The sequence below is a fragment of the Panulirus ornatus genome, chromosome 55 (genome assembly GCF_036320965.1).
Source record: "Panulirus ornatus isolate Po-2019 chromosome 55, ASM3632096v1, whole genome shotgun sequence".
In the NCBI taxonomy this organism is placed as follows: Eukaryota; Metazoa; Arthropoda; class Malacostraca; order Decapoda; family Palinuridae; genus Panulirus; species Panulirus ornatus.
The window spans coordinates 7,085,497-7,111,035 of NC_092278.1; positions in this window are offsets into that span (position 1 = coordinate 7,085,497).

Sequence of the window (25,539 nt, forward strand, 5' to 3'; positions counted from 1 at the left end):
CGAGGCGTGGGCTATGGATAGAGTTGTGCGCAGGAGGATGGATGTGCTGGAAATGAGATGTTTGAGGACAATGTGTGGTGTGAGGTGGTTTGATCGAGTGAGTAACGTAAGGGTAAGAGAGATGTGTGGAAATAAAAAGAGCGTGGTTGAGATAGCAGAAGAGGGTGTTTTGAAGTGGTTTGGGCACATGGAGAGAATGAGTGAGGAAGATTGACCAAGAGGATATATGTGTCGGAGGTGGAGGGAACGAGGAGAAGAGGGAGACCAAATTGGAGGTGGAAAGATGGAGTGAAAAAGATTTTGTGTGATCGGGGCCTGAACATGCAGGAGGGTGAAAGGAGGGCAAGAATAGAGTGAATTGGAGCGATGTGGTATACCGGGTTTGACGTGCTGTCAGTGGATTGAATCAAGGCATGTGTATGGGGGTGGGTTGGGCCATTTCTTTCGTCTGTTTCCTTGCGCTACCTCGCAAACGCGGGAGACAGCGACAAAGCAAAATAAAAAAAATATATATATATATATATATATATATATATATATATATATATATATATATATATATATATATATATATATATATATATTATCCCTGGGAATAGCGGTGAAAGAATACTTCCCACGCATTCCTCGCGTGTCATAGAAGGCGACTAGAGGGGACGGGATCGGGGGGCCAGAAATCCTCCCCTCCTTGTATTTTTTTTAACTTTCTAAAATGGGAAACAGAAGAAGGAGTCACGCGGGGAGTGCTCATCCTCCTCGAAGGCTCAGACTGGGGTGTCTAAATGTGTGTGGATGTAACCAAGTTGTGAAAAAAGGAGAGATAGGTAGTATGTTTGAGGAAAGGAACCTGGATGTTTTGGCTCTGAGTGAAACGAAGCTCAAGGGTAAAGGGGAAGAGTGGTTTCGGAATGTCTTGGGAGTAAAGTCACGGGTTAGTGAGAGGACAAGAGCAAGGGAAGGAGTAGCAGTACTCCTGAAACAGGAGTTGTCGGAGTATGTGATAGAATGTAGGAAAGTAAATTCTCGATTAATATGGGTAAAACTGAAAGTTGATGGAGAGAGATGGGTGTCTATTGGTGCATATGCACCTGGGCATGAGAAGAAAGATCATGAGAGGCAAGTGTTTTGGGAGCAGCTGAATGAGTGTGTTAGTGGTTTTGATGCACGAGACCGGGTTATAGTGATGGGTGATTTGAATGCAAAGGTGAGTAATGTGGCAGTTGAGGGAATAATTGGTATACATGGTGTGTTCAGTGTTGTAAATGGAAATGGTGAAGAGCTTGTAGATTTATGTGCTGAAAAAGGACTGGTGATTGGGAATACCTGGTTTAAAAAGCGAGATATACATAAGTATACGTATGTAAGTAGGAGAGATGGCCAGAGAGCGTTATTGGATTACGTGTTAATTGACAGGCGTGCGAAAGAGAGACTTTTGGATGTTAATGTGCTGAGAGGTGCAACTGGAGGGATGTCTGATCATTATCTTGTGGAGGCTAAGGTGAAGATTTGTATGGGTTTTCAGAAAAGAAGAGTGAATGTTGGGGTGAAGAGGGTGGTGAGAGTAAGTGAGCTTGGGAAGGAGACCTGTGTGAGGAAGTACCAGGAGAGACTGAGTACAGAATGGAAAAAGGTGAGAACAATGGAAGTAAGGGGAGTGGGGGAGAATGGGATGTATTTAGGGAATCAGTGATGGATTGCGCAAAAGACGCTTGTGGCATGAGAAGAGTGGGAGGTGGGTTGATTAGAAAGGGTAGTGAGTGGTGGGATGAAGAAGTAAGATTATTAGTGAAAGAGAAGAGAGAGGCATTTGGACGATTTTTGCAGGGAAAAAATGGAATTGAGTGGGAGATGTATAAAAGAAAGACACAAGAGGTCAAGAGAAAGGTGCAAGAGGTGAAAAAAAAAATGGCAAATGAGAGTTGGGGTGAGAGAGTATCATTAAATTTTAGGGAGAATAAAAAGATGTTCTGGAAGGAGGTAAATAAAGTGCGTAAGACAAGGGAGCAAATGGAAACTTCAGTGAAGGGCGCAAATGGGGAGGTGATAACAAGTAGTGGTGATGTGAGAAGATGGAGTGAGTATTTTGAAGGTTTGTTGAAAGTGTTTGATGATAGAGTGGCAGATATAGGGTGTCTTGGTCGAGGTGGTGTGCAAAGTGAGAGGGTTAGGGAAAATGATTTGGTAAACAGAGAAGAGGTAGTAAAAGCTTTGCGGAAGATGAAAGCCGGCAAGGCAGCAGGTTTGGATGATATTGCAGTGGAATTTATCAAAAAAGGGGGTGACTGTATTACTAACTGGTTGGTAAGGTTATTCAATGTATGTATGACTCATGGTGAGGTGCCTGAGGATTGGTGGAATGCGTGCATAGTACCATTGTACAAAGGCAAAGGGGATAAGAGTGAGTGCTCAAATTACAGAGGTACAAGTTTGTTGACTATTCCTGGTAAATTATATGGGAGGGTATTGATTGAGAGGGTGATGGCATGTACAGAGCATCAGATTGGGGAAGAGCAGTGTGGTTTCAGAAGTGGTAGAGGACGTGTGGATCAGGTGTTTGCTTTGAAGAATATATGTGAGAAATACTTAGAAAAGCAAATGGATTTGTATGTAGTATTTATGGGTTTGGAGAAGGGATATGACAGAGTTGATAGAGATGCTCTGTGGAAGGTATTAAGAATATATGGTGTGGGAGGCAACTTGTTAGAAGCAGTGAAAATTTTTATCGAGGATGTAAGGCATGTGTACGTGTAGGAAGAGAGGAAAGTGATTGGTACTCAGTGAATGTAGGTTTGCGGCAGTGGTGTGTGTTATCTCCATGGTTGTTTAATTTGTTTATGGATGTGGTTGTTAGGGAGGTAAATGCAAGAGTTTTGGAAAGAGAGGCAAGTATGAAGTCTGTTGGGGATGAGAGAGCTTGGGAAGTGAGTCTCAGTTGTCGTTCGCTGATGATACAGATCTGGTGGCTGATTCATGTGAGAAACTGCAGAAGCTGGTGACTGAGTTTGGTAAAGTGTGTGAAAGAAGAAGGTTAAGAGTAAATGTGAATAAGAACAAGGTTATTAGGTAGAGTAGGGTTGACGGTCAAGTCAATTGGGAGGTGAGTTTGAATGGAGCAAAACTGGAGGAAGTAAAGTGTTTTAGATATCTGGGAGTGGATCTGGCAGCGGATGGAACCATGGAAGCGGAAGTGGATCATAGGGTGGGGGAGGGGGCGAAAATCCTGGAAGCCATGAAGAATGTGTGGAAGTCGAGAACATTATCTCGGAAAGCAAAAATGGCTATGTTTGAAGGAATAGTGGTTCCAACAATGTTGTATGGTTGCGAGGCGTGGGCTATTGATAGAGTTGTGCGCAAGAGGATGGATGTGCTGGAAATGAGATGTTTGAGGACAATGTGTGATGCGAGGTGGTTGGATCGAGTAAGTAACGTGAGGGTAAGAGAGATGTGTGGAAATAAAAAGAGCGTGGTTGAGAGAGCAGAAGAGGGTGTTTTGAAATGGTTTGGGCACATGGAGAGAATGAGTGAGGAAAGATTGACCAAGAGGATATTTGTGTCGGAGGTCGAGGGAACGAGAAGTGGGAGACCAAATTAGAGGTGGAAAGATGAAGTGAAAAAGATTTTGCGTGATCGGGGCCTGAACATGCAGGAGGGTGAAAGGAGGGCAAGGAATAGAGTGAATTGGTCGTTGTGGTATACCGGGGTTGACGTGCTGTCAGTGGATTGAATCATGGCATATGAAGCGTCTGGTTAAATCCTGGAAAGCTGTGTAGGTATGTATATTTGCGTGTGTGGACGTATGTATATACATGTGTATGGGGGTGGGTTGGGCCATTTATTTCGTCTCTTTCCTTGCGCTACCTCGCAAACGCGGGAGACAGCGACAAAGCAAAAAAAAAAAAAAAGAAATATATATATATATGGGAGGGTATTGATTGAGAGGGTGAAGGCATGTACAGAGCATCAGATTGGGGAAGAGCAGTGTCGTTTTCGAAGTGGTAGAGGATGTGTGGATAAGGTGTTTGCTTTGAAGAATGTATGTGAGAAATACTTAGAAAAGCAAATGGATTTGTATGTAGCATTTATGGATCTGAAGAAGGCATATGATAGAGTTGATAGAGATGCTCTGTGGAAGGTATTAAGAATATGTGGTGTGGGAGGCAAGTTGTTAGAAGCAGTGAAAAGTTTTTATCGAGGATGTAAGGCATGTGTACGTGTAGGAAGAGAGGAAAGTGATTGGTTCTCAGTGAATGTAGGTTTACGGCAGAGGTGTATGATGTCTCCATGGTTGTTTAATTTGTTTATGGATGAGATTGTTAGGGAGATGAATGCAAGAGTTTTGGAAAAAGGGGCAAGTATGAAGTCTGTTGGGGATGAGAGAGCTTGGGAAGTGAGTCAGTTGTTGTTCGCTGATGATACATCGCTGGTGTCTGATTCATGTGAGAAACTGCAGAAGCTGGTGACTGAGTTTGGTAAAGTGTGTGAAAGAAGAAAGTTAAGAGTAAATGTGAATAAGAGCAAGGTAATTAGATACAGTAGGGTTGAGGGTCAAGTCAATTGGGAGGTAAGTTTGAATGGAGAAAACCTGGAGGAAGTAAAGTGTTTTAGATATCTGGAAATGGATATGGCAGCGGATGGAACCATGGAAGCGGAAGTGGATCATAGGGTGGGGGAGGGGTGAAAATCCTGGTAGCCTTGAAGAATGTGTGGAAGTCGAGAACATTATCTCGGAAAGCAAAAATGGGTATATTTGAAGGAATAGTGGTTCCAACAATGTTGTATGGTTGGGACGCGTGGGCAATGGATAGAGTTGTGCGGAGGAGGATGGATGTGCTGGAAATGAGATGTTTGAGGACAATGTGTGGTGTGAGGTGGTTTGATCGAGTAAGTAACGTAAGGGTAAGAGAGATGTGTGGAAATAGAAAGAAATGGTTTGGGCACATGGATAGAATGAGCGAGGAAAGATTGACCAAGAGGATATATGTGTCGGAGGTGGGGGGAACGAAGAGAAGTGGGAGACCAAATTGGAGGTGGAAAGATGGAGTGAAAAATATTTTGTGTGATCGGGGCCTGAACATGCGGGAGGGTGAAAGGAGGGCAAGGAATAGAGTGAATTGGATCGATGTGGTATACCGGGGTTGACGTGCTGTCAGTGGATTAAATCAGAGCATGTGAAGCGTCTGGGGTAAACCCTGGAAAGCTGTGTAGGTATGTATATTTGCGTGTGTGGACGTATGTATATACATGTGTATGGGGGTGGGTTGGGCCATTTCTTTCGTCTGTTTCCTTGCGCTACCTCGCAAACGCGGGAGACAGCGACAAAGCAAAAAAAAAAAAATATATATATATATATATATATATATATATATATATATATATATATATATACATATATATATATATATATATATATATATATATATTCCATGTGTGGCGAGGTGGCGATGGGAACAAATAATGGCAGACACTATGAATTATGTACATGTGTATATAGGTATATGTCTGTGTGTGTACATATATGTGGACTTTGTGATGTATAGGTATGTATATTTGCGTGTGTGGACGTGCATGTATATACATGTGTATATGGGCGGGTTGGGTCATTCTTTCTTCTTTTTCATTGCGCTACCTCGCTAACGTGGGAGACAGCGACAAAGCAAAATAGATAAATAAATAAATAAACATATATATATATATATATATATATATATATATATATATATATATATATATATATATATATATGTATATATATATATATATATATATATATATATATATATATATATATATATATATATATATATATATATATATATATATATATATATATATATATATATATATATATACATATATATATATATATATATATATATATATATATATATATATATATATATATTCTTTTTTCTTTCCTTCATACTATTCGCCATTTCCCGCATTAGCGAGGTAGCGTTAAGAACAGAGGACTGGGCCTTTGAGGGAATATCCTCATCTGGCCCACTTCTCTGTTCCTTCTTTGGGAAAAAAAAAAAAAAACAAGAGGGGAGGATTTCCAGCCCCCCCCTCCCTTCCCTTTTAGTCGCCTTCTACGACACGCAGGGAATACATGGGAAGTATTTTTTCTCCCCTATCCCCAGGGATAATTATATATATATTAAATAATTATAAAATATATATATATAAAATTAATATATATAATATTATATAATATATATATTATATATATATATATATATATATTATAATATATATATATATTATATATAATATATATATAATATATTCCCCATAAGAAAAAAATTATATTCCCCCTTTTAAAATAAAAAAATAAATTCCCCCCCCTTTTTTTTTTTTTTTTTTAAGAAACAAGAATAAATAATATTAAAATTCTTTTTAATATTAAAAAATAATATATAAAAAAAAAAAAATATATATATATATATAAAATTTAAAAATATATATGTTTATTTATTTATTTATCTATTTGCTTTGTCCTTTTCCCCCACGTTAGCGAGGTAGATTGAAAAAGAAGAAAGAATGCCCAACCCCCCCAATACACAGTATATACATGCACGTCCACACACGCAATATACATCCCAAATCATCACAAAGTCCACTATATTTTACAACACAGAATATCCCATATACACATGTACAAATAAATAGTGTCTGCCATTTTTTGGGTTCCCCATCGCACCTCGCACACATGGAATATATATATATTTAAATATATATTATATATAAAATGTATATATATATATATAAAATATTATATAAATATAATCTTATATATATATTTTTTTTTTTTGTTTTGGGCGCTGCCCTCCCGCGTTTGCGAGTAGCGAAAGGAAACAGACGAAAGAATGGCCCAACCCCCCCCCATACAATGTATATCATACGTCCACACACCCAATATAAACCCTAAAACAGCTTTCCGGGTTTACCAGCCTTCAAGCTTGATTTAACCACTGAAGAAACGCCCAACCCCCGGTATACCACATCGATCCAATTCACTTTTTCCTTGCCTCCTTTCAACCCTCCCCCCTGTCAGGCCCCGATCACACAAAATTTTTTTTTCACTCCATTTTCCACCCCAAATTTTGGGTCTCCCACTCCTCTTCGTTCCCCCCCCCTCCGACACATATATCCTTTTGGGGTAATCTTTCCTCGTCATTCTATCCATGTCCCAAACCATTTTTTTCTTTTCCACACATCTTCTTACCCTTACGTTACTTACCCCGATCAAACCACCTCACCCACACATTGCCTCAACATCTCTTTTCCAGAAACATCCATCCTCCTCCGCAAAACTCTATCCATTCCCCACGGGGCCCAACCATACAACATTGTGGAACCACATTCCTTCAAATATCCCCATTTTGCTTTCCGAGATAATGTCCGACTTACACATTCTTCAGGCTCCAGGATTTTCACCCTCCCCCCCCCTATGATCCATTTTCCGCTTCCTGGTTCCACCCGTGCCATATCCCATTTCCAAAATTTTAAAAACACTTTATTTTCCCCCAGGTTTTCTCCATTAAACTTCCCTCCAATTGCCCTTGACCCTCAACCCTACTGTATCAAATTCCCTTGCCTTATTCACATTTACTTTAAACTTTTCTTCCACACTTACCAACTCAGTCACCAGCTTCGCAGTTTCTCACATAAATCAGACCAGCGATGTATCATCAGCGAACAACAACGACTCACTTCCAGCTTTCATCCCAACAGACTTATACTTCCCCTTTTTTTCCAAACTCTTGCATTATCCCCTAACAATTAAACCCATAAACAAATTAAAACCCAGGGAAAGACATCAACACCTCTGCCGTAACCACTTTCATGAGAACCAATACTTTCCTCTTTTCCTACACGTACACATCCCCCTTACATCCTCAAAAAAAAACTTTCCACTGTTTCTAACACTGCCCCCCACACACATATTCTTAATACCTTCCACAGGCATCTCTATCAACCTATCATAGCCTTCTTCAAAATCCATAATGCTACATCAAATCCTTGCTTTTCTAAGTTTTCTCACATACTTTTTTAAACAAACACTTATCCACACATCCTTCCCACTTCGAAAACGACATGCTCTTCCCCAATCTGATCCCTCTGAACATCCCTTTTCACCCCTCAATCAATCCCCTCCCATAATATATATATTTCTTTTTTTTTTTTTTGCTTTTCGCGTCCCCCCCGGGTTTTTTGCGGGTGCCAAGGAAAAAACGAAAAAAAGGGCCCAACCCACCCCCAACACATGTATATACATACGCCCCAAAAACGCAAATATACATACCTACACAGCTCCAGGTTTTAAACCAGACGCTTCATATGCCATGATTCAACCCCACTGACAGCACGTCCCAAACCCCGTATCCACAACGACCAAAATTTACTCATTCTTGCCCTCCTTTCCCCTCCTGCATGTTCAGGGCCCCCTTTACGCAAAATTTTTTCATTCTCTTTCCACCTCTATTTGGTCCCCCCACTTCTCGTTCCCTCGACCCCCGACACAAATATCCCCTTGGTCAATCTTCCTCACTCATTCTCTCCATGTTTCCAAACCTTTCAAACACCCTCTCTGCTCTCTCAACCCCGGGTCTTTTATTTCCACCATCTTCTTACCTTTACGTTACTTACCCGATCCAACCCTCGCATCAACATTGTCCTCAAACATCCATTTCCAGCACACCCCTCCTCTTCGCAAACCTATCAATAGCCCCCGCCTCGCAACCATACAAACATGTTGGAACCCCTTTCCTTCAAACATAGCCATTTTTGCTTCCCAGATTTAAAGTTTCGACTTCCCCACATTTTTCATGGCTCCAGGATTTTCGCCCCCTCCCCCCCCTAGAAACCACTTCCGCTTTCCCTGGTTTTCCATCCGCTGCCCGATCCCCCTCCAGTATCTAAAACACTTTACTCCTCCCCGTTTTTGCTCCATTCAAACTCACCTCCCCCAAATTTACTTGACCGTCACCCTACTCTACCAATAACCCTTTTTCTTTTCAATTTTCTTAACCCTTTTTCTTTCACATTTACCAAACTCATCACCAGCTTTGCAGTTTCTCAAACATGAACAGCACCAGATCTGATCTCAGCGAACGACAACTGAGACCCCACTTCCAAGCTCTCTCATCCCCAACAGACTTATACTTGCCTCTCTTCCAAAACTCTGCATTTACATCCCTAACAACCACATCCATAAACAAATTAAACAACCAGGGAGATAACACACACCACTGCCGCAAACCTAATTCAATGAGTACCAATCACTTTCCTCTCTTCCTACACGTACACATGCCTTTACATCCATCGATAAAAATTTTCACTGCTTCTAACAAGTTGCCTCCCACACCATATATTCTTAATACCATTCCACAGAGCATCTCTAATCAACTCTGCATATCCCTTCTCCAAACCCATAAATACTACATAACAAATCCATTTGCTTTTCTAAAGTATTTCTCACATATATTCTTCAAGCAAACACCTGATCCACACGTCCTCTACCACTTCTGAAAACCACACTTGCTCCTTCCCCAATCTGATGCTCTGTACATGGCCAATCACCCTCTCCAATCAATACCCGCCCATAGAATATACCAGGAATAGTCAACAAACTTGTACTTCTGTAATTTGAGCACTCACTCTTTATCCCCGTTGCCTTGTACAAGGGTACTATGCACGCATTCCACATCCTCAGGCACCTCAACCATGAGTCATACATACATTGAATAACCTTACCAACCAGTAGTAATACATACACCCCCTTTTTTGATAAATTCCACTGCAATATCATCCAAACCTGCGGCCTGCCGGCTTTCATCTTCCCGCAAAGCTTTTTACGACCTCTTCCTCCTGTTTTACCAAATCATTTTCCCAACCCTCTCACTTTGCACACCACCTCGACCAAGACACCCTAGATCTCTGATGCGTGTTGTGTGTGGGGTCGAGATTGTTGGGGCTATGGGTCGAGGGAGTCAGGGCGTGAGCGTGCATCTAAACCTGGGGGGGCTGGAAGTAAGGGGGGAGCGTGCTTCTCCATCTTCTCACATCACCACTACTTGGTATCACCTCCCCATTTGCGCCCTTCACTGAAGTTTCCATTCTCCCTTGTCTTACGCACTTTATTTTAACCTCCCTTCCAGAACATATTTTTATTCTCCCTAAAAATATAATGATACGCCTCTCAACCCCCAACTCTCATTTGGCCATTTTTTTTTTCACCTCTTGCACACCTTTCTCATTGACCTCTTGTGTCTTCTTGTTATACAAGTCTCCCGCGAATCCATTTTTCGCGCTGCAAAAATCGTCCAAAGGGGGGGGGGGGGGGGGGGGGGGGGGGGAGTTATGTAAAGAGGGGAATTTGGGTGGCTCTGCAAGCTCTCACTAACTCTACCCTCCACCTCCATCAAGCCTAATCTTATCCAGCCTCCCGGCAACACACAACCGCCAATTCGCTCCCCCCTCCCTCCCACTCTTCTCAAGCCCACAAGCGTCTTTTGCGCATCCATCACTGATTCCCTAAATAACATCCCATTTCTCCCCGACATCCGCACTTAGCTTCGATTGGTTCTACACACCTTTTTCCATTCTGTAACTCAGTCTCTCGCTTGGTACTATCCTGCACACAGTGTCTCTATCCCAAGGCGTCACTATACTCCTCAACACCCCTCTTTCACCCCAACATTCACTCTTTCTTTTTTGCTAGAAGACCCATACAATAAGTCACCTTAAGACCTCCACAAGAAATGATACAGAACATCCTCCCAGTTGCACGTCTCAGTCACTATTAACATCCAAAAGTCTCTCTTTTCGCACGCCTGGCAAGTAACACGTATTCCAATAACGCTCTCTGGCCATCTCTCCTACTTACATACCGTAGACCTTATGTATACTCTTCGCTTTTTAAAGCGGCATGTTTATCAGGCAATCACCAGTCCTTTTTCAGCCATATAAAATCTTACCAAAGCTCTTCACATTTCCATTTACAACACTAGAAGTACTACACCATGTAATACCAATTATTCCCTCAACTGCCACATTACTCAGCACTTTTGCATTCAAATGCACACGCATCACCTATAACCCGGTCGTCGGTGCATCCAAAACCGAGCTAACAGCACTCATATCATCGCTGCCCCATAACGCCATCAGCTTGGCCCGATCTCATGAGCTTTCTCTTCATAGGCCAGGAGGCATATGCAGCCAATAGACATACCCATCTCTCTCCATTCAATCTTTCAGTTTTACGCCATATTAACGGGGGGGGGCGTAGGAGAATTTTACTTTCCTACATTCTATCACAATATCTCGACAGATCCTGTTTCAGGAGGTACTGCCTACTCCTTCCCTTGCTCTTCGTCGCTTACGAGTCAACTAACCCCGGTGACGGTAACGCCCAAGACATTCCGAACCTTTTTGAGTTGGGGGGGGGGGGGGGGGGGGCTCTTCCCCTTATAACGCCCTTGAGCTCGTTTCACATCGAGCCAAAACATCCAGGTTGCCCCTTTCCTCAAACTTAGCTACCTATCTCTCCTTTTTTCACAACTTGGTTACATACCAGTCACACATTTAGACACCCGCAGTCTGAGCCTTTCGAGGAGGATGAAGCCTCTCTCCCCGCGTGACTCCTTCTTCTTGTTTTCCCATTTTAAGAAAGTTTAAAAAAAAAAATACAAAGAGAGGGGAGGAATTTCATGGCCCTCCCGAACCCGTCCCCTTCTAGTCGCCTTCTATGCACACGCGAGGATGCGTGGGGAAGTATTCTTTCACGCTATTCCAGGGATAATATGATATGAATATAGTAATATATTTTATATAATATACGGTATAGTACTATATATATATATAAATATATATAGGTTATACTTATTTAATATTTTTTTATTTGCTTTGTCGCTGTCTCCCGCGTTTGGGCGAGGTAGCGCAAGGAAACAGACGAAAAGAAATGCCAGCTCACCACCCGCCGATACACCTCGTTGATTCAATCCACTGACATGCACGTCAAACGCCGCAGTATCATATCGGCTCGCAATTCACTCTATTCTCTTGCCATTCCCCCCCTCCTTATCAGCTCCGTCCTGCGATTCAGGCCCCAAATAAGAAAAAGAAAAATATTGGGGGGGATTTTAAAAAAATTATAATAATAAAATTATTTCAATAAAAATTTAGAATAAAAATTTGTTGGTTTTCCACACAAAATCTTTTCACGCCATCTTTCACTCCCAATTTGGTCTCCCGTCTTCTCCTCGTTCCCTCCACCTCCGACACATATATCTCTCTGGTCAATCTTCCCTTCACTCATTCTCTCGCATGTGGGCCGCATAACCACTCAAAAACACCCTCTTCTAGCTGATCTCAACCACGCTCTTTTTATTTCCACACTAACTCTCTCACCTTACGTTACCCGAGCTCGATGAACAAACACCTCACACACACAATTGTCTCAACACATCTCATTTCCAGTATTGATCCAATCCTCCTGCGCTACAACTCTATTCATAAGCCCACGCCTCGCAACATAGGCAACAATGTTGAACCACTATTCGCTTACTAAACATACCCTATTTTTTTGAGCTTTCCCGAGATCAATGTTCCTCTGACTCACACATTCTTGCAAGGCCCCCAGAATTTTTTATTTTATCTTTTTTTTTTTTATTTCGTTTTTGTTGTTTTTATTTTCTTTCTTTTTTTATTCTTTGTTTATTTTTTTTTTTTTATTTTTCTTTATTTCTCAATTTTTTTTTTTATTTTTTCTCTAATTTCATTTTTTTGTTTTTTCTTGTTATTTTTATTTTTTTAGTTTATTTTTATTGTTTTTTTTTTCTCCTGTTTTTTTCTTTCTGTTCTATGTTCACTTTTTCTCAATTTTTGTTCGGGAGGGAAGCCCTCCCCCCCCCCTCCGCCACCGCACCCTATTGATTCCCACTTTCCGCTTCCTGATAGTTCCATCGCGCTCCAGATCAACTCCCTAGATATCTAAAAACACTTCACTTCCACTGGCCTAAGTTTTTCCCTTCTCGGACATTCAAACTCACCCTCCCAATTGGAACTTGACCTGCATCCCTACAATGCGCCTAAAACCTTGGCTCTTATTTACATAGTATACTTCGTTATACTTTCTTCTCTCACACACTTTAACGCAAAACTCAGTGCACACAGCTTCTGCCCCAGTTTCTCACATAATGAGGCCACCAGCGCTGCTATGCATCAGCGAACAACGACACTGACTCACTCCCCAAGCTCTCTCATCCCCAACAACTTTCATACTGCCCTTCTTTCAAAGCAAAACTCCTGCATTTACCTCCGCTAAAACAAACCGCATCCTATAAACAAATGTAATCAACCATGGAGACATCTCACCACCTGGCCTGCAAACCTACATTTCAACTGAGACACCAATCACATTTCTCTTTTCCTACGACGTACCACATGCCTACATTCTCGATAAAAACTTTTCACTGCTTCTAACAACGGTGCCGCCTGTGAAGAAATGTGGGCGGATACACCTTCCCACAAGAGCATCGCTATCAACTCTATACATATGCTTCTCAGATCGCATAAATGCTAACATTACAAATCCATTGCTTTTGCTAAGTATTGGTCTCACATACATTCTTCAAAAGCAAGACACCTGATCCACTACATCCTTCTAGCCACTTATGAAACCACGTTCTGGCTCTTCCCCGATCTGATGCTCTTGTAACATGGCCTTCACCCGTCTCCAATCAATACCTCCCTAATAATTTACCCAGGAATACTCAACAAACATATACCTCTGTAATTTGAGCACCTCACATCATATCCTCCTTTTAGCCTTTGGTAGGCCAGTGCACTAGCAGCGCAGTCCGCCAATATCCTCAGGCAGCCGTCACCATGGAGTGTCATACATACTAGTAAATAACCTTACACGCAGTCAACACTGACAGTCACCCCCTTTTATTTAATAATTCCCACTGGCAAATACCTATCCTGACCAACCTGCTGCCTTCAGGGCTTTCATCTCAGCAAAGCTTGCACTACCTCTTCTCTGATTTACGCTAAATAATTTTCCCTAACGCCTGCTCGACCTTTATTTGCCGAGCAGCCACCTCGACGCAGAAACACCCTTATAATCTGCCACTACTAACATCCAAACACATTCCAAACAAAGCCTTTTCAAATACACAATACATCTCCTTCTCACATCACCAACAAGCTTGTTATCACTCTCCCCATTTGCTCCCATCACTGGAATTTCCCATTTGCTCCTTGTCTGGTTAAGGGGGGGGGGGGGGGGGGGGGGGGGGGGGGGGTAGTGGGGGGGATGTGTTGTGGGGGGGGGGGGGGGGGGGGGGGGGGGGGGGGGGGGGGGGGGGGGGGGGGGGGGGGTGGGGGTTTTTATGGGTTGGGGGGGGGATGTGGGGGGGGGGGGGGGGGGGGGGGGGGGGGGGGGGGGGGGGGGGGGGGGGGGGGGGGGGGGGGGGGGGGGGGGGGGGTGGGGGTTTTTAATGGGGGGGGGGGGTAAATAGGGTGGGTAAGAAGGAATGTTATGAGGGGTGGAGAAGAGTTTTGGGTTTGTGTAGTAGGATAAAATAGAGATGGGAAAGGGGGGTATAAGAGGGGAAAAGGGAAAGGGAATAAGGGGAGAGGAGGGGTGTATGAGAAATAGATTGGGGATGGGGGAAAGAATTTTGATAATTTGAAGAGATAGGAGAGGTGATAGTTGTAGAGGTAAGGATGATTAAATAATCGATAGTTAACTGCAGAAGAATAAATAAGAATAGAGGCTCTGCAATATTAGATTAGGTGGGAGATTGACAAATGAAAGGTGGACGGCTAAGACTTCCCGATTCCGCCCCTCTCCCCTTTACTTCCGCGCGATTGTTCTCACCTTTTCCTTGCTGTACGCAGGCGCTACTGGTAACTTCCTCACACAGTCTCGCTTCCAAGCTCACTTACTCCTCACCATCCCTCCTTTACATCCCCAACATTCACTCTTTCTTTTTCTGAAAAAACGGACGGCATACAAATCTTCACCTATAGACCTCCGAAAACCAACCAGATAATGATCAGAATGGTATTTTTTGGGTGATGAAACGGCAGGGTGCACCGCGCAGCACATTATCATCCAAAAGTCTCTTTTTTCGCACGCCTGTCAATTAACACGTAATCCAATAACGCTCTCTGGCCATCTCTCCTACTTACATAAGTATACTTATGTATATCTCGCTTTTTAAACCAGGTATTCCCAATCATCAGTCCTTTTTCAGCACATAAATCTACAAGCTCTTCACCATTTCCATTTACAACACTGAACACCCCATGTATACCAATTATTCCCTCAACTGCCACATTACTCACCTTTGCATTCAAATCACCCATCACTATAACCCGGTCTCGTGCATCAAAACCACTAACACACTCATTCAGCTGCTCCCAAAACACTTGCCTCTCATGATCTTTCTTCTCATGCCCAGGTGCATATGCACCAATAATCACCCACCTCTCTCCATCAACTTTCAGTTTTACCCATATTAATCGAGAATTTACTTTCTTACATTCTATCACATACTCCCACAACTCCTGTTTCAGGAGTATTGCTACTCCTTCCCTTGCTCTTGTCCTCTCACTAACCCCTGACTTCACTCCCCAGACATTCCCAAACCACTCTTCCCCTTTACCCTTGAGCTTCGTTTCACTCAGAGCCAAAAACATCCAGGTTCCTTTCCTCAAACTTACTACCTATCTCTCCTTTTTCACATCTTGGTTACATCCACACACATTTAGGCACCCCACTCTGAGCCTTTGAGGAGGATGAGCACTCCCCGCGTGACTCCTTCTTCTGTTTTCCATTTTAGAAAGTTAATACAAGGAGGGGAGGATTTTTCGGCCCCCCCTCCCGTCCCCTCTAGTCGGGTTTCTACGACACGCGAGGAATTACGTGGGAATATTCTTTCACCCCTATCCCCAGGGATAATATACATATATATATAACCTATAAAACATACACACACATACACATACATACGCACATATACACAACACACACATATTATATATAATATTTAAAAATGTAAGAAACAATTTAGATAAACTGAAACTTCTAGCTTGAAATGAAGAAAAAAATTAATGTCCCCATATATATATATATATATTAAAATATATATTATATATATATATATATATACATATATATATATAAATATATATATATATAAATATATTATAATATATATATATATAAATATATATATAATATATATTAATATATATATATATATATATATATATATATATATAAATATATAATATATATTATAATATCTGTAAGAGTTTAGTATAGCTATTTGTCAAAACCAGTGGAAGCTAATTGGCCCTAAAAGATTCATAAGAGCTTTTAACACCTTAAAAAAAGACATGGATATAAAATTACTAAAGCAGCTAAGGCTATACACTGTTGTTATTTTAGACAAAAGTAACTATTTATCTAAAACGAATGATCTTCTAAACGATAACACAACATATTCTAAACTGTAAAAATCCCTTAGAAGCAATTAATTCTCACTTCAATAAAGAAATGAAGTTGTTTTTGAAAGGTAACATTTCTCTTATCAAAAGTTCGTCATCTTTTTTCTCCTTCATTGCCATATATGTATGGACTTATCAATACACATAAACAAAATCTTTCAGCAAGACCTATAGTGAGTTCAGTAGGCTCCATCAAATATAATTTGTCAAAATGGTTAGTTTCTTTTTTAAGCCTTTTAGTGAGTAAGGTATCAAATTCTAATATCATGAACAATATAGAGTTAGTCAACAAGCTAAACAATATTAATATTAATTTTGATTTCAAACTAGTTAGCTTTGATGTTTCCTCACTTTTCACTAAAATTCCAGTTGATGACCTTTTAGAATATTTATTTGATGTCTTGGATGATATTAATTTACTTGTTTCAATGTCTAATTTCATTGAACTAAAAAAATTGCTTATAAAAGACTGTGTATTTCAATTTAATGGAGATTATCATGCTAAAAATTTGGTATAATTCACTTCCGCTTTCATTGTGCCATCCGCTGCCAGATCCACTCCCAGATATCTAAAACATTTTACTTCCTCCAGTTTTTCTCCACTCAAACTTACCTCCCAATTGACTTGACCCTCGACCCTACTGCACCCAATAACCTTGCTCTTATTATCATTACTCCTAACTTTCTTCTTTCACGCACCTTACCAAACTCAGTCACCAGCTTCTGCAGTTTCTCACATGAATCAGTCACCAGCGATGTATCATCAGCGAACAATAACTAACTCACTTCCCAAGCTCTCTCATCCACAACAGACTGCATACTTGTCCCTCTTTCCAAAACTCTTGCATTCACTTCCCTAACAAACCCATCCATAAACAAATCAAACAACCATGGACACATCACACACCCCTGACGCAAACCTATATTCACTGAGAACCAATCACTTTCCTCTCTTCCTACGAGTACACATGACTTACATCCTCGATAAACACTTTTCACTGCTTCTAACAACTTGCCTCCCACACCATATATTCTTAGTACCTTCCACAGAGCATCTCTATCAACTCTATCATATGCCTTCTCCAGATCCATAGATGCTACATACAAATCCATTTGCTTTTCTAATTATTTCTCACATACATTCTTTAAAGCAAACTGGTGCTGACATGGTACTGACGACCATGATGGTGGTAATGATGGTACAGACAACCATGATGGTGGTAATGATGGTAATGACGACCATGATGGTGTTGATCATGATACTGATGACCATGACTGTTTTGATGTTGGTTCAGACGACAATGATGATGTTCATGGTGGTTCTGTCGTCCATGATGGTGTTGATGGTGGTACTGACGACCATGATGGTGTTGATGATAGCACTGACGACAATGATGGTGTTGATGATGGTACTGACGACCATGATGGTGTTGATGATGGTACTGACGACCATAATGGTGGTAATGATGGTACTGACGACCATGATGGTGTTGATAATGGTACTGACGACCATGATGGTGTTCTTGATGGTACTAACGACAATGATGGGGTTGATGATGATACATACGAAGGTGATGGTGTTGATGATGGTACTGACGACCATAACGGTGTTGATGATGGTACTGACGTCAATGATGGTGTTAATGATGGTACTGACGACCATGATTGTGGTAATGATGGTATTGAAGACCATGATGGTGTTGACGATGGTACTGACGACCATGATGGTGTTGATGATGGTAATAACGACCATGATGGTGTTTATGATGGTACTGACGACCATGATGGTGGTAATGATGGTACTGACAACCATGATAGTGTTGATGATGGGACTGACGATCATGATGGCGTTGATGATGGTAATGACGACCATGTTGGTGGTAATGATGGTACTGACGACCATGATGGTGTTGATGATGGTACTGACGATAATGCCTGGTGTTGATGATGGTACTGACGACCATGATGGTGTCGATAATGGTACTGACGACAATGGTGGTCTTCATGATGGTACTGACAACCATGACGGTGTTGATGATGGTACTGGCGACCATGATGGTGGTAATGATGGTACTAACAACCATGATGGTGTTGATGATGATACTGACGACCATGATTGTTTTGATGATGGTACTGACGACCATGCTGGTATTGATGGTACTAACGACAATGATGGTGTTGATGACGGTACTGACGACCATGATGATGTTGATGATAATACTGACGACCATGATGGTGTTGATGATAGTACTGACGACCATGATGGAGTTGATGATGGTACTAACGACCATGATGGAGGTAATGATGGTGCTGACGACCATGATGGTGTTGATAATGGTACTGACGACCTTTATGGTGTTGATGATGGTACAGACGAACGTGATGGTGTTGATGATGGTACTGACGACCATTATGGTGTTGATGATGGTACTGACGACCATGACGGTGTTGATGATGGTACTGACGTCAATGATGGTGTTGATGATGGTACTGACGACCATGATGGTGGTAATGATGGTATTGAAGACCATGATAGTGTTGATGATGGTACTGACGACCATGATGGTGTTGATGATGGTACTGACGACCATGATGGTGGTAATGATGGTACTGACGACAATGATGGTGTTGATGATGATACTGACGACCATGATTGTTTTGATGATGGTACTGACGAAAATGATGGTGTTGATGATGGTACTGACGACCATGGTGGTGTTGATGAAGGTACTGACGACCATGGTGGTGTTGATGATGGTACTGACGACCTTGATGGTGTTGATGATGTTACGCCCATGATGGTGTTGACGATGGTACTGACGACCATGATGGTGTTCATGATGGTACTGACGACCATGATGGTGGTAATGATGGTACTGACGACCATGATGGTGTTCATGATGGTACTGACGACCCTGATGATGTTTATAATAGTACTGGCGACCATGATGGTATTGATGATGGTACTGACGACCATGATGGTTCTGACGACAATGACGGTGGTAATGATGGTACTGACGACAATGATGGTGATGAAGATGGTACTGACGACCATGATGGTGTTGATGATGGTAGTGACGACAATGATGGCGGTAATGATGTTACTGACGACCATGATGGTGGTAAGAATGGTACTGACGACCACGATGGTGTTGATGATCGTACTGACGACCATGATGAAAATGATGATGGTACTGACGACCATGATGTTTGTAATGATGGTACTGACGACCATGATGGTGTTGATGATGGTACTGACGACAATAATGGTGTTGATGATGGTACTGACGACCATGATGGTGTTGATAATGGTACTGACGACTGTGGTGGTGTTGACGATGGTACTGACGACCATGTTGGAGTTGATGAAGGCACTGACTACCATGACGGTGTTGATGATGGTATTGACTAACGTGATGGTGGTTATGATGGTACTGACGACCATGATGGTGTTGATGATGGTACTGAGACCATGATGGTATTGATGATGATACTTACGACCATGACGGTGGTAATGATGGTAGTGACAACCATGATGGTGTTGATGATGGTACTGACGACCATGATGATGTTGATGATGGTACTTACGACCATGCTGTTGGTAATGATGGTACTGACGACCATGATGGGGTTGATGATGATACTAACGACCATGACGGTGGTAATGATGGTACTGACAACCATGATGGTGTTGATGATGGTACTGGCGACCAAGATGATGTTGATGATGGTACTGACGACCATGATGGTGTTGATGATGGTACTGACGACCCTGATGGTGTTGATGATAGCACTGACGACCTTGATGGTGTTGATGATAGTACTGACGACCCTGATGGTGTTGATGATAGCACTGACGACCATGATGGTGTTGATTATGGTACTTACGACCATGATAGTGTTCATGACAGTACTTACGATCATTATGGAGTTGATGATGGTACTGACGACGGTACGTAAGACCATGATGGTGTTGATGATGGTACTGACGACCATGATGGTGTTCATGATTGTATGACGACCGTGATGGTGTTCATGATAGTCCTAACGACCATGATAGTGTTGATGATAGTACTGACGACCATTATGGTGTTGATGATGGTACCGATGACAATGATGGTGGTAATGATGTACTAACGACCATGATGGTGTTGATGATTGTACTGACGACCATGATGATGGTAATGATGGTACTGACAACCATGATGGTGTTGATGATGGTACTGACAACCATGATGTTGGTAATGACTATACTGACGACCATGAAGGTGTCGATGATGGTTTTGACGACCATGATGATGTTGTTGAGGGTACTGACGACCATGATGGTGGTAATGATTGTACTGACGACCATGATGGTGTTGATGATGGTACTGACGACCATGATTGTTTTGATGATGGTACTGAAGACCATGATTGTGTTGATGATGGTACTGGCAACAATGATGGTGTTGATGATGGTACTGACGACCCTGATCGTGTTGATGATGGCACTGACGACCATGATGGTGTTGCTGATGGTACTTTCGACCATTTTGGTGGTTATCATGGTAATGACGAACATGATGGTATTGATGATGGTTCTTACGACCATGATGGTGTTGATGAAGATACTGACGACCATGATGGAGTTCATGATGGTACTGACGACCATGATGGTGTTGATGATGGTAATGACGACCATGATGGTGTTCATGATGGTACTGACGACTATGATGGTGTTCATGATGGTACTGACGAACGTGGTGGTGTTGATGATGGTACTGACGACCATTATTGTGTTGATGATGGTACTGACGACCATGATGGTGTTGATGATGGTACTGACGACCATGATGCTGTTGATGATGGTACTGACGACCATGATGGTGGTAATGATGGTACTGACAAAGATTATGGTGTTGATGATTGTACTGGCGGCCATGAAGTTCTTGATGATGGTACTGACGACCATGATGGTGGTTATCATGGTAATGACAACAATGATGGTGTTGATGATGACACCTACGACCATGATGGTGTTGATGATGGTACTGACGACCATGATGGTGTTCATGATCTTACTGACGACCATGATGGTGTTAACGATGGTAATGACGACCATGATGATGTAGATGATGGTACTGACGACCATGATGGTGGTAATGATGGTACTGACAACCATGATGGTGTTGATGATTGTACTAACGACCATGAAGTTCTTGATGATGGTTCTGACGACCATGATGGTGGTAATGATGGTACTGTCGACCATGATTGTGTTGATGGTACTGTTGATGATGGTAATGACGACCATGATGATGTTTGATGGTACTGACGAACATGATGGTGGTAATGATGGTACTAACGACCCTGATGGTGTTGATGATGGCACTGACGACCATGATTGTTTTGATGATGGTCCTGACGACACTGATTGTGTTGATGATGGTACTGATGACCATGATGGTGTTGATGATGGTACAGATGACCATGATGGTGGTAATGATGGTGCTGACAACCTTGATGGTGTTGATGATAGTACTGACGACCATGATGGTGTTGATGATGGTACTGATGACCATGATGGTGGTAATGATGGTACTGACGACCATGATGGTGTTGATGATAGTACTGACGACCATGATGGTGTTGATGATGGTACTGACGACCATGATGGTGTTGATGATGGTACTGACGACCATGATGGTGGTAATGATGGTACTGACAACAATGATGGTGTTGAGGATGGTACTGGCGACCATGATGGTGATGATGATGGTACTGACGACCATGATGGTGGTAATGATGGTACTTACGACCCGGATGGTGTTGATGATGGTACTGACGACCATGATGGTGTTGATGATGGCACTGACGACCATGATGATCTTGATGATGGTACTGACGACCATGATGGTGTTGATGATGGTACTGACCACCATAATGGTGTTGATGATGGTACTGACGACCATGATTGTTTTGATGATGGTACTGACGACCATGATTGTGTTGATGATGGTACTGACGACCATGATTATGTTGATGATGATACTGACGACCATGACGGTGTTGATGATGGTACTGACAATCATGATGGTGTTGATGATGTTAATGACGACCCTGATGGTGTTGATGGCAGTGACGACTATGATGGTGTTGATGATGGTACTGACGACCATGATGGTGGTTATCATGGTAATGACGAACATGATGGTGTTGATAATGGTACTTACGACCATGATGGTGTTGATGATGGTACTGACGACAATGATGGTGTTGATGATGGTATTGACGACCATGATGGTGTTGATGATGGTACTGATGACCGTGATGGTGTTCATGATGGTACTGACGACCATGATAGTGGTCGTGATGTTACTGACGACCGTGATGGTGTTGATGATCGTTGTAACGACCATGATTGTGTTGATGATGGTACTGATGACCATGATGGTGGTAATGATGGTACTGACGACCATGATGGTGTTCATGATTGTACTGACGACCATGATGGTGTTGATGATGGTACTGACGACCATGATGATGTTAATGATTGTACTGACGACCATGATTGTGGTAATGATGGTACTGACTACGGTGATGGTGTTGAGGATGGTACTGGCGACCATGATGGTGTTGATGATGGTACTGACGACCATGATGGTGGTAATGATGGTACTGACGACCAAGATGGTGGTAAGGATGGTACTGACCACCATGATGGTGTTGATGATGGTACTAACCACCATGATTATGTTGATGATGGTACTGAAGACCATGATGGTGCTGATGATAGTACTGACGACCATGATTGTGTTGATGATGGTACTGACGACAATGATGGTGTTGATGATGGTACTGACGACCATGATGGTGGTTATCATGGTAATGACGACCATGATGGTGTTGATGATGGTACTTACGACCATGATGGTGTTGATGATGTTACTGACGACCATGATGGTGTTGATGATGGTACTGACGACCATGGTGGTGGTTATCATGGTAATGACGACCATGATGGTGTTGATGATGGCACTTACGACCATGATGGTGTTGATGATGGTACTGACGACCATGATGCTGGTAATTATGGTACTGACGACCATGATGGTGTTGATGATGGTACTGACGACCATGATGGTGTTCATGATGTTACTGACGACCATGATGGTGTTGATGATGGTACTGACGACCGTGATGGTGGTGATAATGGTACTGAAGACCATGATTGTGTTGAGATGGTACTGACGACCATGATGGTGTTGATGATGGTACTGACGACCATGATGGTGTTGATGATGGTACTGACTACCATGATGGTGTTGATGATTGTACTGACGACCATGATGGTGTTGATGATGGTAATGACGACCATGATGGTGTTGATGATGGTACTGACGACCATGATGGTGGTAATGATGGTACTGACAACCATGACGATGTTGATGATTGTAATGGCGACCATGAAGTTGTTGATGATGGTACTGACGACCATGATTGTGGTAATAATGGTACTGACGACCATTATTGTGTTGATGATGGTACTTACGACCATGAGGGTGTTGATGACGGTACTGACGACCATGATGGTGTTGATGATGGTACTGACCACCATGATGGTGTTGATGATGGTACTGACGACCATGATGGTGGTAATGATGGTACTGACGACCATGATTGTGTTAATGATGGTAATGACGACCATGATGGAGTTGATGATGTTACTGATGACCATGATGGTGGTAATGATGTTACTGACGACCATGATGGTGTTGATGATGGTACTGACGACATGATTGTTTTGATGATGGTACTGACGACCATAGATGTTTTTGATGATGGTTACATGATGACTGACAATGATGGTGTTGATGATGGTATGACGACCATGATGGTGTTATGATGTATGGTGAACTGACGACATGATGTGTGTGATGGATGTGTACTGACGACCATGATGGTGTTGATGATGGTACTGACGACCATGATGGTGTTGATGATGGTACATGACGACTCATGATGGTGTGATGATGGTACTGACAGACCATGATGGTGTTGATGATGGTACTGACGACCATGATGGTGTTGATGATGGTATGACGACCATGATGGGGAGGGTACTGACTACAATGATGGTTGATGATGGTTACGACATGATTGTTGTGTTCTGAGACATGATGGTGTAATGGGTAACGACCACTGATGGTGTTGATGATGGTACTGACGACCATGATGGGTAATGATGGTACTGACGACCATGATTGTTTTGATGATGGTATGACGACCATGATGGTGTTGATGATGGTACTGACGACCATGATGGTGTTGATGATGGTACTGACGACCATGATGTTTTATGATGGTTGAGACTGATGTGTAGATGTACTGACGACCATGATTTGTGATGGTAGAGACGAGGTGTTGATGATGTCTAACATATGTTGATGATGTTGACGACTGATGGTGTTGATGATGAGACATGATGGTGTTATGATGGTACTGACGACCATGATGGTGTTATATGTATGACGACATGATGGTGTTATATGGTACTACGACCATGTGTGTTGTGATGGTATGACGACGATGGTGTTGATGATGGTATGCGACCATGATGTGTTGTGATGGTATGAGACCTGAGTGTTTGTGGTACTGACGACATGATGTGTGTGATGTACTGACGACTGATGGTTTTTATACGTTGTAACGACCATGATGGGTTGATGATGTACTGAGACCATGATGGTAATGATGGTACTGACACTGATGGTTTGAGTTATTGCGACCATGTGGTGTTGATGATGGTACTGACGACATGATGTGTAATGATGATGACGCTGTGGTGTATGATGGTACTCACGACCATGATGATGTTGATGATGATACTGACGACCATGATGGTGGTAATGATGGTACTGACCACCCTGATGGTGTTGATGATAGTACTGATGACCATGTTGGTGTTGATGATGGTGCTGACGATCATGATGGTGTTGATGATGGTACTGATGACCATGATATTGGTAATTA